At 42.9% G+C, this 16394-nt stretch overlaps 2 long non-coding RNA genes across 2 annotated transcripts in view; one reads left to right on the forward strand and one right to left on the reverse strand.

Moving 5' to 3' along the window:
* The window catches only part of LOC109285088 (uncharacterized), a 56005-nt gene extending 49702 nt beyond the window's left edge, over positions 1-6303 (reverse strand). The window contains exon 1 of the long non-coding RNA XR_009456027.1: positions 6191-6303. This is a non-coding gene — a long non-coding RNA (uncharacterized LOC109285088). The remainder of the gene's footprint in view (positions 1-6190) is intronic.
* LOC132244507 (uncharacterized) overlaps positions 1-16394 on the forward strand; it is a 78237-nt gene that overhangs the window by 52676 nt on the left and 9167 nt on the right. The gene's annotated exons all lie outside the window — the stretch shown is intronic.

Consider the following 16394-nt stretch of genomic DNA (forward strand, 5'->3'; position numbering starts at 1 on the left):
CTGTGCCATGCTAGGCTGCAGTGCAGCTCCTTTGCTGCTTGTGAGCTGCCCTGCGGCTACTCCACACCATCACTGCCACCATGCTGGGTAGCCCAGAGGTGGTGGTGAATGAGCCACAAGGCATGCTGGTGTGGCATGGGCTCTGGGCTGCCGCAGCAAAAACTGCCTGGTGGTGGCAAGGGGGAGAGGCCACTTTCCTCCATGCTGAGCACCAGTTTCTGCTCAGCTGCTGCTGCTGCTCAACCCCAATGGCTGAGCCCAGAGCCAGCACAGGGTATGCAGGGTCACAGCTGCACACGCTCATCCCACTGCTACTGCTGCATGCCCAGGGGTGGCAGGACACGCCACAGCCAGGCAGTGCAGAGTAGACTTGAGGCACGCTGGGACTGCGTGCTGCTGGCGGTGGTGAGGAGGTGCCACAGGATGCTTGGACTCTGGACTGTTGTGGGGTGGGGGCAGACCGGCTCGGGGGGCGGGGAGTGTGCATGGGGGGGCTCCCATGCACACCCCACCATACCCTCAAAACCTTCCTGCAAACCCCACAGCCACACCCCCCCTCACAAACCCCACAAATACCGTACACAAACACACACATCCCCACAAACCCTCCATACCCCCCACAACACAGGTGTATGATCAATTAAAGAAATTAGACATGAATAAATCAGCAGGACTGGATGAACTCCACCCAAGAGTACTGCAAGAGTTGGCCAAAGTAATCGCAGACGCCCTGGCAAGGGTCTTTCAAAAGTCATTGGCCTCTGGAGAAATCCCAGAGGACTGGAAGAGCGCCAATGTTGTGCCCATCTTCAAGAAGGGGAAGCATGAGGACCCGAGAAACTACAGGCCAATTAGCTTAATTTCTATTCCAGGGAAAATCCTGGAAACATTCATCAAAGAGGCTGTATGTGACAAACTTGCAGAAGGCATGATACTGAATGACAGCCAGCATAGCTTCATTGCGGGCAGGTCCTGTCTGACCAACCTCATTTCTTTCTACGATCAGGTAGGTGACTCATCACCTGGATGAGAGAAAAGCGGTTGACATCATATACCTGTACTTCCAGAAAGCCTTTGACCTGGTATCCCACGAGGTACTGATTGGAAAACCTGGAAGATATTGGGCTCAACTGCGAGACCATCAAGTGGATGTAAAACTGGTTGGGGGTAGGATGCAGAGAGTCCAAATGAATGGATCGGTGTCATCCTGGTGAGACGTGGGCAGCAGCATACCCCAAGGGTCAGTACTTGGCCCAGTGCTGTTCAACATCTTCATCAACGACCTGGATGAAGGGGTGAAAAGCCCATCGGCCAAGTTTGCAGATGATGCCAAGGTATGGAGTTGCATGGACACACCCGCAAATAGGCTCCAGATACAAGCAGACCTAGACAGGCTGGCATGTTGGGCAGCATGAAACCGGATGAGGCTCAATGTAGAGAAATGCAAAGTGCTACTTCTGGGGAAGGAAGAACACCCAGCACACCTACAGGCTGGGTATCACTAACCTGACCAGCTCTACAAATGAAAGGGATCTGGGGGTAACAATAGACCTCAGCATGAATATGAGCTGGCAATGTGACACAGTAACAACTAGGGCCAATAAAACTCTGGAATGCATCAATCAATGCATCTCCAGTAAAACCAAAAAGTGATTCTCCCGCTTTACTCAACACTGGTGCAGCTGCTGCTGGAGTATTGCATCCAGTTCTAGGTCCTGCACTTCATCAAAGATGTACTAAAGCTTAAGAGGGTCCAGAGAAGGGACTTGATATGATCAGAGACTTGCATGCCAAGCCATACAAGGAGAGGCTGAGGGATCTTGGATTCTTCAGCCTAAAGAAAAGAAGACTAAGTGGGGACCTGATTGTGGCTTACCGCTATATCAGAGGTGTACACTGGGGGCTTCATGAACAACTGTTCACCAGGGCAACCTGGGGGAAAACTAGAAACAACAGCCACAAATTACTTGAAGATAGTTTCAGCCTGAAACTTAGGAAAAATTTCTTCACAACTAGGGTGTCCAGATTATGGAACAAGCTTCCCCCAGGGGTGGTGCAATCATCTACCCTAGAGGTCTTCAACAGAAGACTGGATGTTCACCTGGCTGGGGTCACCTGACCCCAGATGTCTTTCCTGCTCATGCAGGGGGCTTGACCTGATGATCTTTCAGGGTCCCTTCCAGCCCTATGATTCTACAACACCCTTGCACACCCCACACACTATACAAGAGTAAGACTGCATTTTGAACTATTATACAATCACTTCTACATATACAACACAAACAGGCACATCAGGACAAATATATATTTTTAATTAAATTAAAATATATTATTATGGGCATTTGATTTTTAGTGTATGGTTTGTTTATTCTTCCATTCTAAGATGGCAAACCCTCTTCCCCAAAGGAGTACTTCCAGGGGCAAGGGGAGGGACTTCTGGTGGCAAAGGTCAGACGTTAGGGGCAGGACTTCCAGCCCCAAGATGGTGACAGGGGCGAGGCACCTGTGAAGGGGCAGGGCTACCCACGTGGCCCTTGACAGCTTGCCAAAATTCGGTTAGCAGCCCTCCATCCAAAATAATTGCCCACCCCTGCCTTTAAGATCTCCAAGCTTTGGGTCTGGATTCATCACTGACTTTTCATCTCCGTGTGGTTGGTAAGCTTTGTTTCCATCCCTTCATAAAGGACAAATTTCTACAATCTAAAAAGAAAACTACCTTGAGCTCTGTCATCATTCAGCTGGACTATTAATAATTTTGCCACTTTTTGGTATAATTTGTATTTGTAATATTTATTTTCATTGCCTTGGCTATACTTTTGCCCTCCTTTTTTCTTTCTTTTCTAACGCCTTAGACACAAAGCATTCCTTAGAAGACAGAATGTCATTTTTATCTCTAGGCTTAAATTGTTTTCCTGTCTCTTGACTACAATGGAGAGTTATAATTTTAAACCAACAATGCAAGTCTGTCCTATCCTGAACCTCCCACTGCTCTATGCTAACAAAAGTGAAGTTGTTCTTGTCACAAAAAACCATTACACAGTGCACCCAATAGTACACTTTAAGCAATAAGCAGGCAATGGCTTCCTTTTAAATGCTGTGCATAACAAGTCCATATTTTTCAGAGTTTGATTTTTATAAGGGAATTTTTTATATGAGGGATAGCTCTCAAATGCAATTTACTTGGAACAGAAAGGCATTTCCCTTTTGCTTGCTTTTCCAATTTTCTCGTCGTGTTTGCTAACTTGTGAATATTTTTGTCCTTAATAATACTTGTCCTGTGTTTAGCATCTGTCATCAAAATCTTTCTTTCGTAAGAGTCCTAGCTTTTTGAGGGTAACATTTGAAAGGTGGGATAGAAGGACATATTGACTCAAAGCACTCTACAGCCCTCAGCAAATGTTAATTAATCTTTATATCCACCATGGGTCTATGGCTCAGAATTTTATAGTTTGGGAAACTGAGATTCTGAGGTGTATAATACCTTGCCAAAGGTCGCACTGCAAGCCAGTAGCAGAGCTGGAAATAGGAGAGTCTGGACAGAAAATTGAGGAATATATTCTTCACAGTAAATGTCAATGAAAATGACATTTTCAGTGAGGAATATAAATCAAATGCAAAAATATTTTAGTTCTGAAATGCTGCTGCAGAGCTTCATGGGAGTTATAGTCCAACTGCCTCATGCTCTCCTTCTTCTCAGTAAGCCAAGCTCCCTGGTCAAACTGTATCCCTTGGTGAGGGGAGACAATGTTTCACCTACCTTTATTCCTTTGCTGGATACAATACCTTACTTAACCTTTTCAAATGAAGAGCTTGTTTCTATTTAATCTGGCCTCTCTTCTTAGTTTGAAGTCAAAATTGAGTGACATTGCTTCCATTTTCACATGAACCAGAGGTGATCTCATTTTCTTCAAATCATGATTATTTTATTATGCATGTAGTGCTTTAATAAGAAAAAAAATACCTGTTTTCTCAGATATAGTAAGTGTATGTGATTAACAAGAGGCCTTTTAAATATATTTAAGCTAGCTATAGAACTTTTTTAGCCTGATTGAATGTATTAAAATGAGCACAGTATTGCTGAGTCATAATTAGCCAGAGAGCCATTTGTTTCTCTCATTGGGGGAATGCACAAGACCCCTCTGGCATTGCTTTGACATCTGTGCCAAAAAATTAGATTGTACTTTCACATTCTGGTACACACATTTGAAGACATGAATGGGATAAACCCTGTCTACATAAAAGGAGCGATTGTCTTTAAGTTATTTTAAGAATTTTGCATTCAATTGGTATCATCTTAGCAGATGATAACCAGGAATAAGTCGTCCAGAAATATAACATGACATATCAGGATTGTATAGAACTCAGTGGCAAAACTCCAGATGATTTCAGCAGGGCCACAATTTTTTCCAAAGGAGAGGGTAAGATCATGTGGGGGGCAAACATGTCCAAGTACAAGATTATTAGTGGAGGGAGAGAAGAATCCAAATTTCCTTTAATTTTTTTAAAATATAATCCTAAATTAAAGCCTGTTACTGAAATTGTGGATGATATTTTTGGACTAATACCACTGGAATCATATGCCTCATACCACGAGTAACCTCAGATATCGTATTAATCATTTGTGCATGTAAATATTGTGCTAGCTTTAGGTACACTAATGCACCCTAAAATTTTTCAAGCAACTACATTCATGTCTTTTTGAAAATACGGGGTTCTGTGCTTTGGAATATGTATATTTTCCATCCTAATCTTGACAAATGTGTATGCATCTAAGAAGATGGAAGGCAGTAAATGTTTGCATGGTAGGCATGTGTGAGTGTATATAACCCCACTAAAAATGTTCTATTAGTTCTTATAGATAGAGCTCATTAAAAGCATGAGAGAGAAGTTACAATAAAGAGTCTGTGCAGCTGAATGCAATCTGTTCTCTTTCAACCGCATAAAAAATGTAATTCTCAATACCCCATGCTTGCTTGCCTTCTTTGTGCTCAGAAAGAGGGCTGCAAGAAACTTAAATGTAATGACTGTGGCAGGCTCCAATGTTATGCTGAGAACACTGTATTATATTGCAATTATGATAATATTTCTTTATTATTTTTTCACGCCAGGAGCAGGCTTTGGAAAATCCATCTATGACTTGGGTGTCCTACTTGACAAAGGAGCAAATCACATTTTTATTGAAAATAAATTATAGCCAGGGAGTGCAAATGTCACTGGTATGAAATTCACGACTTGCTATATTCTGTCTTGAAATAGACGTTTGTGTAAGTATCTTGCAAACTAGTGATACTAGGAATGAATGCTATATACTGGGCCAACAGAAAATTGGCAAGTCTAATGGCATATAGCAGGGGTTTTCAACCTTTTTTTTTTTAGTCTAAGTACCTCTGGCGGCCAGATGCCGGGTCTGGGGGGAAATGCATGGCTGGATGCGGAGCGGGAACAGAGTGCCACTGCCTCTCAGGAACAGGAACAGGGACAGGGCAGGGAAGCTCACTGGGCTGGGGTGAAAGCAGTGGTGCACCACTGCAGGGCAGGGAAGCTCACCAGGCTGGTGTGTGGTGGTGGCAGCCACCATGTGTGAGTTTCCCTGCCACACCGAGCGGTGCCACTGCCCTCAGCCACCTCTGGCCCTGCTCCCGAGAGACAGTGGCACTCCATCCCCACCTGCCTACACGTACCCCCCAGCATTGACGCATAGGGGGTGCACGTGCACTCCCTGAGTTTGGTGGTGCACCCCCTGCAAAAAGGCACTGCCAGCGGTGCCTGCAGGCAATTGCCACTCACCACCTCCCCCCTTGCTGCCAACACTGCCGACAGCATCTATGGGTGGTCCACAATTGTCGCTGGCAGCTGCCAAAGCTGCTGGCAGTGCCTGTGGGTAGTTGCCGACCACTAGTCAGTGCTTGTGCCCCCCCTCCCACCAACAGCACCGTGGCCACCTGCAGGAACTCACTGTGCCCTCCCAGGCTCCGGGGGCACACAGCATTCATGCCCCCTAGGATCGGTCCAAGTATCCCCAGGGGTATGTGTGCCCCTGGCTGACAACCCCTGGTGTATAGCATTTAATTCACCAGAGCATGAGGAAAAAATCAGATCTTAAAATAGTTCAGTTCTGATTACCATTCTTTTTCCTCCATTCCTCACTTTGCTAATTTCTGACATTATTTTAGTATATGCTATAGCTTACCTATACGTGACTTGACATCCTCCCTGCCATGGTGAAATATGGAGATCCTGCTGCAGGCACAGAAAAATCAGGAAAATCCTTAGAAAAGGCCTCTGTCTAGGAATGAGTAGCTTTCCACCATCCTATTAGGACATCTCACAACAAGGAGGAAGTATTATCTTCATTTTTCCTGATTTTCCTGTCCTACAGGAAGCAGATAGTAGAGTGGGGAACTAAACAGAGGCCCCAGGAGTCCTAGGCCAGTGCTTTAACCAATCAAGCCATCCTTCCTTCACAAATAATTAACTCTGTCCCCAAAGATCCAGGGAGGAGACGTATGTTATCATCTCCATAAGAAAACATGCACCATGGGTTTCACTGCATAGCATTTCTACAGTGAATTCCTAATCCTGCTGAGTCTTATGGTATTTATTTTACTTTGCCTCCTCAAAAAGCTGGCCTAAGAACATAAAATCAACTTATTTGTCTGTTATCTATGTTTTAACAAATAAGAGTGCTTTCAACATTTCATGGGATGCTGATAGTCTGCGAAAGGAAAATATGTGCTTTGACAATCTGGATATAATTTATCTTCATTTGGAACCTGACATGGGTATCCAAAACACTTAGATTGTGATTACAGGATTTTTTAACTTCCTCCCATTGTTACAAAGAAAAAGGTCATCTGGCTAGAAGTTACAATACAGTAAAAGCTGTAAAAATTTATTTAGTTATGCATAGGTGGAAAAAATATTTTCCCAAATATTCAGACCACATATTAATCGTAAATAAGTTTATTCCCCAAATGTAGCCCTTTTTCACTATATGTGACATGATCTTGAGTGCTAGAAATATATTACTTGTAAGAATTCCTTGACTGATGATTGCAATCTATGCAGTGTGCACAAAATGATCACCTGAGGTATTCATAGTTTTATTTGCAAAGTTTGCTCACAAATTGTCCAGTTCTTTCTGCTGACAGACACACTTCTTAAACAAAACAACCCCCGCCCCCCAAAAAAACCCCACAAACCCCCTTTCCCCCAAAAACAAGAAATACTGAAGAATTAATGAATTCTACTTGTAAGGGCATATTCATGTATTTTCAACAAGAAAACATTTGAATCTTCATCATTTTGGTTACCTTGGCAATGGTTATGATGACACAGAAGATCATGACTTCCAAGCATGAGTAACATGTAGGTGTATTGTTAAGAAACAAACATCTAGTTTTTGTGTTTCAATAAAGTGATAATTGCTTTTGAAATAGGAAAAAAAGTCCCCTTAGAAAGCTTTCTTCTTGTTTCTAACTAGAGTGGCTTGTTAGCCTTGCCTTGTGTGCAGCTGATTTTTAAAAGTTCTAGACAGAGTCCTATGTTGAAAAAGAAAAACTTTCCCTCACTTGCAACCATCCAAACTTTCCAGATTTTTATATTTTATGACTGGTTGAAAACAAAACAGTAAGGGAAAATAAAGTGGGCAAGCAGTCTGAAAGCCAGGCTTTATAGTAATAGATTAGGTATTCTTACTGACACTGATTACAGATATCAGTACATGGTTGTGAGCAAAGAAAGGAAATTGGTCCTGGCAGCAACCATGTAAATAGGTGGAGTCTGATGATAGTCTGCTCTTGAATAGGAAAAAACATACAGAATCAGTAAGTTCAATTGCATATTTCTGTTGCAAAGAAGATTTTAGCAATATTACCATTACAGCACTTGTGCTGAAATCACTATAATAAGGAAACAAAACCATGCTTAAGGTTAACAGATAAAATAGCTGAGAAACAGTGGTATCTCTAACATGTAACTATGGGGGGGGGGGGGGAAGAAATGTGCCGTCATTTAGTTCTTTCTCAGGCAAAATTCTCTTTGCAGCCATTGGCAGTAGTACTTGGTAATAATGCCAGGGCCAATACTGTTTATTATATTATCTGCAGTATTAAATCCATGACAAATATTTAATGGGATTAAATCTGTCTTCTGCTCTAGATTTATATAGCACTGGCATGGCATAAACTTTATTAAATTTCTATGTAATAGATATCTGAATGCTGATTAGAAAATTTCATTTTAAAACGCATTAGTTTTATGTTCTCCATTTTCTTCTGATTTGAATTTGCTTTCAAAAGTACATCCCTATCATTTTAATGTTTTCATTCTGTTCCTTTAGCTTCAGCTACTTTTAAAGTAGTTCTTTCAGCAACTCAGCACTTCTAGTCAGGTCACATTTTTCACAGACTGTTTGTATGACCTTGGTCCCAGTTTTGCAAGATGCTGAGCATCCTCAATATCCACTGAGATTATTCAGTACAATAATTATCACAGAATGTTTTGAATGAATTTGGGGGGGGATGTGTGTGTGTTTGAGTAAGAGGTAACTCAAATTTTCATAAGCAAGGAAAACCTCTCTGTAATCTTTTAGCAAAGTACTTATCATGATGAAAGCTGAATTTATAAGTGCTTTGCTGAACCAGGACTGAAGTACTGATCCTTGCAGACAACAGCTATAATTTAAACAGGTTCTTTAACTCAAAAAGTAGTGGTAGGAGCCTGAGTTAGGGTGCGTGAAATGTTTGCTTTGTACCCTTGGCATTAATTCTCAAATCTAGCTGGCATTAAGTAAGGTAAATTTAATATATTATTTATAGCTATGATTAATCACCTCCTACAAACTGTTAATAATGGCAGGACTATTTTCACTTGTAACACAAAAGTGGGGTTCTTTTCATTCAAAATTTTAAAAGTGTTAGGTAACTGTCACATAGCTCTTTCCCAAGTAGTCCCCTTCTTGATGTGATTTCACTGTGACACTTACATGTCTGTAATTTATTATTGGCATTCCTTTTAATAGCCAAAATATGCCTGCATCATAGCAGTAAATATGAGCAAAGACCCTTCAGTAACAAAATGGAAATAATGTTCCTATTGGGAAGGCAGCACAATATATCAGGACATCAGAGATGCATAACAGTGTTCTCTTTTCACATCTGTTCACATCAGTATTTGATATAGACATTTAAATAAATCTCAGATGCTTGGGACTTGACCCTACAATAGGTTATCATGGAAAATAATTGGCATTTCCCAAACAAGATGACTATATCACTGCCCAGAACAGAGAAGCTTTTATTAACAGAGTAGCTTAATAAGGTATAAGACAGTATTTATTTTGTAAAGAAGTGTGGAACATATATGAATTAATGTGCATGTGTGCATTTACTTTAAAATGGTATAGTCAGTATACTTGGAGATAAATATGCACTATTTATATAGTTTCCATTATAAGAAGAGATGCCAAACTGCATTAAAACAGCTAAGAACATGGAAGTACTTGGGTATCCACCAATATTAGCATGTTTTCTTCTGCAAAATATAGGATTTGAAGAGAGTTGGTTTGCAAAAATGTAATCAATTGTTTAAAAATTAATACCCAACACTTAAAGTCTAGAAGAGCTGTTTTAGTGAAAAACACTTCTGTTGGGTTTGGGGTTTTTTTTGGGGGGGGGAGGGGGTGGCTTTTTGTGCAGTGTTTTTTAGCCAAACAAACGTTGTACAATGCAAACTATATGTTTCTGCTGCTGCTCCACATTCCATTCAGGTGCATAAGTGGGCTGGATCCATTTTAGTCATAGAAAAAAGATTTTAATGAATTGCAGGAATCTTGCATTTTTTCCTATATAAAGCACATGAACTACAGTTTTTTTTTCTCTCCATGACCCTTCCTGTTTGTTCTGTAGTAAACAAATCTTCTACCTTCTATAAAGTGTCCTGAAGTCACAAAATCCTTAATACTAATAATAAAAAGGTTAGAATTGAAGACTAATTTAAAATACAGTCATTGCAGATGTTGCAGTGCACCCACACAGCACAGACTGAGAAAAGTGGGTCCAGGTCAGATTTTTAAAAATGTTCAACTTTCCTAAGGAAATATACATTGGGCTACTAGAACAGCTTAAAGGAAGTTTTATCACTGGGGAGGTGGGGCAGCCAAGATGGTGAAATTGGTGGGTGAAATGTTCATAGATCTGATTCTGATGTATATTCAAACACCAAACCACACACTGCATGATAGGAGGTAGCAGCAGTTTTAAGGTGGCAAACATATATGTTATAAAGAAATTCTGTATCCATCTTTTTCAATAACATACCCACCAGTAGGGTTACCATATTTCCAGGTCCAAAAATGAGGACACGTGTCACCGGGGGGGGGGGGGGGGGATATGATGGGGGTGGGCTGGTGACCTGCCCCTACCTATTCTGTTGCCCCTCACTGCCAAGTCACACCCCCCTTCCCTGCTGCTGCCCCTCACTCCCAACCCATTGACCTCAGCCTTGCCAGTGCCCCTCACTCCCAACCTGCAGCCCCTGCCCCACCCCATCCCTGCTGGAGGGGCCCCAGCTGTCCCAGTCCTGACTGGGCCAGAGCGTGGTGGCTCTGATTTCATGCAGATGGTGGTGGAGTGCATCCAGCCCCAGCATGGGCTGGAGGGAAGAGAAGGGGAGGTTTGTGGCACACCCCGACCCTGGGAAGCCTGGTCACAGCTCCCATCCCCTCTCTTCCCCCCCAGGCACTGGCCCCTGTGCTGCCAGCCCAGCCACAGAGTTCCCCACTGCCCCCCCACCCCTCTCCCTCACTGGAGGGGCAGGCAATCACCCCACCCTGTCACAGCCCCAGCCGCCACCCCCCTGCCCTGACCAAATGTCTGGCATTTCGCTTTGCTCTGGGGGTGAGAGCAGGGGGAGGGTGTTGGGAGGCAGCAGGGAGTACCACAGGGGTCTGCGCGCACCTCTGTTGCTGTAGGCAGATAGTCTGTGGTCTCTATTGCCTCCACTTTTCCTCCCCCTGCTCCCATCAGCAAAGCAAAGCAAAATCCCAGACATTTGGGCAGATTTTAAAAACCTGCCTAAACAAGATCAGAGGGCTCAAAAAGAGGACATGTCTGAGAAAACCCAGACCTATGGTAACCCTTAGGGCTGTGCAAAATTAGTTTCACCCCTTAGGGCCAGTTGAAACATTTAAAAAGTTTTGAAACGTTTTGAGTTTTTTGAAGTTGGAGCTGGGCTTACCTGCAGGGAAACAACGTAAGTTGGGGGGGGGAGGCGGGAAGTACTGCTTTCCTATTGACTGTGTAGCTGGCCAGTGACTGTCCAGAACAGGGTGGGCAGGTTGTGAGAGTAGGGGGACAGGATTTTTCCCTTGCTACTGCCATGTGTTCTGTCCTCCCCAGAAGCACCATGTCTATGCACCAACTGCTGCTGCAAGAGCAGTACTGTAGGGGCACAGACTCCATGGGGTTGGGGGACAATTTTGGTTTCCCTCCTAAGTCAGTGCTTTGGGCTGATGCCCCTTTCACCCTCCTCTAGGTATGCTTGTTGGTTCCAAGATAGTGAAGGCAGACAGAGATGGCAAAAGAAAGACAGGTTTGAATCCTTAGCCTCTACTCTCTGTAAGGGATGATTACAGTAAAATCAGCCCTTTATGTTCTAAAGAGATAGTCAAGCAGGGGTGGCTATTAAGTACTTGATATCTGATTTGCTCAGTAGTTAAACTATTTCCAAGGTATCAGTTCAAACTAACACTGTAGCATCCCTCACACTGAAGAAGAGGTAAGTGGCACTGAATGCAAGGGATGTCTTTATTTAAGGTACTGGAAATGCACATATCCCATAACTCCTTCACAATGTAGTGTGCAGACTGAAGAACATATCCTATGTGGTAGTGTCACCATGCTACTGCAGAGAGACCTGGTGCAAAAGATTATGCAGTTTGCCATCTATTAATTTTTTTACTAGGTTTGAAAGTAGTTAGCTAACTTAATATTTAATTACTGGGTCTGCTGAGTCTGACTATATCCTGACCCATGTTCAACAGTCATGGAATGGCTGCAAATGACTATACTTGGAAGAAATCTTCTGTGTACTCAGAATGACAAAGACCCCATAGGAATTACTGTTGTTTTGCTGAATTGTTTAATGTATACAACCCAGAAAAGAGGTCTAGTTCCAGGATGTTTGGTGAGATACTAGGGACTTAAAAATGCAAGCTGAAACCAAGCTACTGGCCTCTATGCTTGTTCAGCAAGGATCTTGCCTGTTCAGCAAAGACTACAATTCTATATACTTGCTGCACTACTTATTGCTAGTGAAACACAGTGGGTGCAGTTTCATAGTTTCATAGTACCTCGGGTCAGGACGGACCTGAACAGATCATCTAGCCTGACCCCCTGCCACAGGCAGGAATGAATGCTGGGTTCACAAGACCCCAGACAGGTGATCAGCTAACCTTTTTTTGAATTTACCCAAGGTAGGGGTGAGGACCACTTCCCTAGGAAGTTGGTTCCAGATTTTGGCCACCCTAACTGTAAAATATTGCTTCTTGATCTCTAACCTAAACCTGTTCTCCATCAGCTTATTACCATTGTTCCTTGTCACCCCAGGTGGTGCTGGGAAGAAAAGGGCTCTTCCTATTTGCTGATGATCTCCCCTGATGAGTTTGTAGGCAGCCACCAGGTCCCCCCTCAGCCTCCTCTTGCCGAGGCTGAACAGGTTCAGGTCCCTCAGTCTCTCCTCATAGGGCCTGTCCTGCTGCCCTCTCACCAAGCAGGTGGCCCTCCTCTGAACCCTGTCCAGACTGGCCACATCCCTTTTGAAGTGTGGCGCCCAGTACTGGACGCAGTACTCCAACTGTGGCCTGACCAAAGTTGCATAGAGGGGAAGTATCAACTCTCTGGACCGGCTTGAGATGCATCTTTGGGTGCATGACAAGGTATAGCTGGCCTTCCTGGCTGCAGTCTGGCATTGGCGGCTCATGTTCATCTTGGAGTCAATAATGACTCCAAGGTCCCTTTCCGCCTCTGTGCTTTCAAGAGGGGAACTCCCCAGCCTGTAGGTATGCTGTGGATTCCTTCTCCCAAGGTGCAGCACCCTGCATTTATCTACGTTGAACCCCATCCTATTCTCGTCTGCCCACTTTTGTAGCCTGTCTAAATCTAGTTGTAGCCTCTCTCTCCCTTCAAGTGTGTCCACCTCGTCCCACATCTTAGTGTCATCAGCAAACTTGGACAGCATGATTTCCACCCCCTCGTCCAAGTCGTTAATGAAGATGTTAAACAGTGCAGGACCGAGGACTGAGCCCTGGGGGACCCCACTGCTCACATCTTTGAGTACGACCCATCCACCGCTCCTCTGGGTGTGCCCCATCAGCCAGTTTTTTACCCATCGAACTGTGTAGACATCAATGCCACAGTCACTTAATGTATTAATGAGAATGAGGTGAGAGACAGTTTAATGCATATGCAGTTAATGCAACTGAATATATTAGTAAACTAATCCCAACATCACTGTCTACATGTGCGTTTAAGCAAGGTAATTTACTGCACTGCCAGATGCCACTTGTATCTGATGGGCCTATTTGGCAGCACAGTATATTAGCCTACTGTGCCCTAATTGCTGCGCGTGTATAGATGGTGATGCTTTGTTGCGCAGCAAATTAGCCTGCTGTGCAATAAAATGTCCTGTGTAGACGTACTCAGTGGGTACTATTTGTCCTTAAGTATTATAAAATGCACTAACTAGCGGTGTGAGTCTTGCCTCCTGCCCCACTGATCAGTAATTTAATATTTAATTAACTGCCTACTCTCAAACCCAGTAAGAAATTTAACGGATTACAAACTGCATCATCTTTTGCATCAGGCCTTTCTGCAATAGGAAACACCCTTAGAAATACCCTTTTATAGCAGCCACCTGTACAGAACACTGGAGTCATTTTGACTGAGAGCTGAAGTGAATGGAGGATCTCCAGAAATGCAAGGGGTAGACCCAAGGTCATGAACAGATGGGTCTGGCTTTAGCAAAGAGCTGGGTTTCTGGAGATGGCAAATGCTTCTTCCCCTGGGAATAATTCCCAAGTGGAAAAATTCAGAGGAAACTCCACAGGGATTATGCTGACAGCACGTTTCTTATCTCAGGCTTTCCTATGGAAGGGGCAGTTTCTCCATCCCAACTATTATTTACCATTACCCTGAAATTAGAACAATACTTGGAATTAAAAAATACAAATGTTTCTATCTACTGGCATTAGGATCACGCATAATATTTTTCCAGTCTATTTTCACTGAAGCTCTGTGTCTTTCTGTACCATAAAATGTAGACCATCAGGGAAGACATTGCAATAGACATTTGTAAGTGAGAGGACAAATTAGATTACTGGCCATAATTTGCTACTTTTAAACTGAAAAACCAAAATTCTGGTAAAGGAAAAAGAAACAGATAAATGGATTTCCGTTCCAATTCTTTTTTGCTTGATTAGTGTCTTATTCTCCATTTCTGGCTGGACTTTACAGTGTCTGGTAAATTTTACTGATGGTAGTTTGACATGGTTGATATTCTAAAGATTTTGCAATTATGCCATTAAAAGCTGTCTTTCTGTTTTCTGTTTCATAAGCCTAGTCTTCCTTTTGTAGGTGAACGTATACTGTTCTCTTAAGACCCTAAGTTGTAGAGATATATATGTCAGTTGCAATATGAGTTTAAAAAGCCTGTACACATTTCCTCATCCTACCAAATTAATTAATAGAACAATGTTTTGCCACCTTTTCTAATGCTACCCATCACCTCTTCTCCCAATCCTTACTGTCTAGCTCTTAAAGCATTTAATTCTGCAGCCCAGCAGGAAAGGCTCCATGCATCACTGGTGGCACACTGATCACATATTAAAAACCACTTTAGTAGACAGCTGGCTGGAGCTGTGTATGAACCCCTTTTTAGTCTCCTCTTCCCTAAAACTCATACCACTGTGCAGCATTATACATGGTCAAGATGACTATTTGCTTGGCTACAGAAATTAAGGAAGGACAGTTTGAAATGATCCAGAGGGCTCTCTCACCACGGATGTGGCTTCTCATTTCAGCAAGTGTAAAGGTTAGCATGTTAAGGATCAGAAATGTACTTTCACCCTGACTGATCAGATCTAATCTTCACCAGTGTTACCATGGCCTCTTGCAGCCTGTTTTCCTGGCTCATTGCCTTCTGACAAATAATTTGGCCCATTTAACTAAATCAGAGGTGCCAAGTGACAATGAGGTAGAATGGACAATCTGCCTAATTTTGCCAGTATCCTCTCTTCTAAGGGAAAACCCTTCTGGTGACAGCACTGCCATGTTGCTGCCACATGCCCTTTTTTGCTTTATAACACCTGTTGACATGTATCTGCATGAATAATTTAACTAATTATGTTCTCTTGCCCTGTGTTTTTTCACTCTGCATTGCAGTTGGTCAGTTTGCATATGGAAATTACACAATGTTGTGAGCCTTGTTCAATAGGGTGATTCACATAAATGCATAGAAGACAATTGTTGCTGGCATCTAGTGAAGAATGAGGCATGACTTCAACCCTCACTGCTGTTTAAGCAAGGGAGGAGAGCTTTATCTATGATTTCTAACACCCCACATCAATTACTTACTTTTCTTCTCTCTAATAAATGTCAAATAGGAAAATTACATGAAGGAATGTGACTCTCCTTAAAATCCTTTTTTAGGATGGAAGCAAAGATTCCTTCAATATCAGGCAGGTGAACACCTCTGCAACCTCATCTGTTGCTTTGATAGACCACATAGGTACCTCAAACACTGGAGGTCAGTCTTCTATTACTCTCTCAGGCTTTAGACCAGATAGATCAGTGCATTGAAGCGTTGGTTATGCTCATAGTCTAGAGGCTGAAAGTATTACCTAGGAACGAGGTCAGCCACACAGCTGAAAAACATCAGTATACAGCTGAGCAGTTGCCTTAAGTAGGTAGCAACAAGAAAAAGGCGAATGATGCTGACAAATCTATGTGAGGGCATATGTTTCTCTCTAGTGGGGGTGGGGGGGGAAACGGTGTGTGTTTGCACAGCTTTGGAAACACAGATGGTTGTAGAGGGTGCCAGTGAAGACCAGCCAGTTGGCTTTCATCCATATTCCAGAGAGATAGAAATGATGCGAATAGATACATCTACGTGTGACCATCAGCAGCCAGTTCTCTTGTACAGAAAATCTGTTTTAATGTTGTAGACTTCATAAGTCATTTCAAACTAACCTTCATAGTTTTATCATGTTGTTTTGTTGTACATAGAACTATTTACAATCTAGTCTGGCAATAATCCATTTTAAATAGCAGGCACAGCCTAGTCTAGAAATAATCCTCAACTTTAGTGTGCCATGATCAATTCTCTAATTTTTTCTG

This window comes from Alligator mississippiensis, chromosome 12 (genome assembly GCF_030867095.1).
Source record: "Alligator mississippiensis isolate rAllMis1 chromosome 12, rAllMis1, whole genome shotgun sequence".
NCBI lineage: Eukaryota > Metazoa > Chordata > Crocodylia > Alligatoridae > Alligator > Alligator mississippiensis.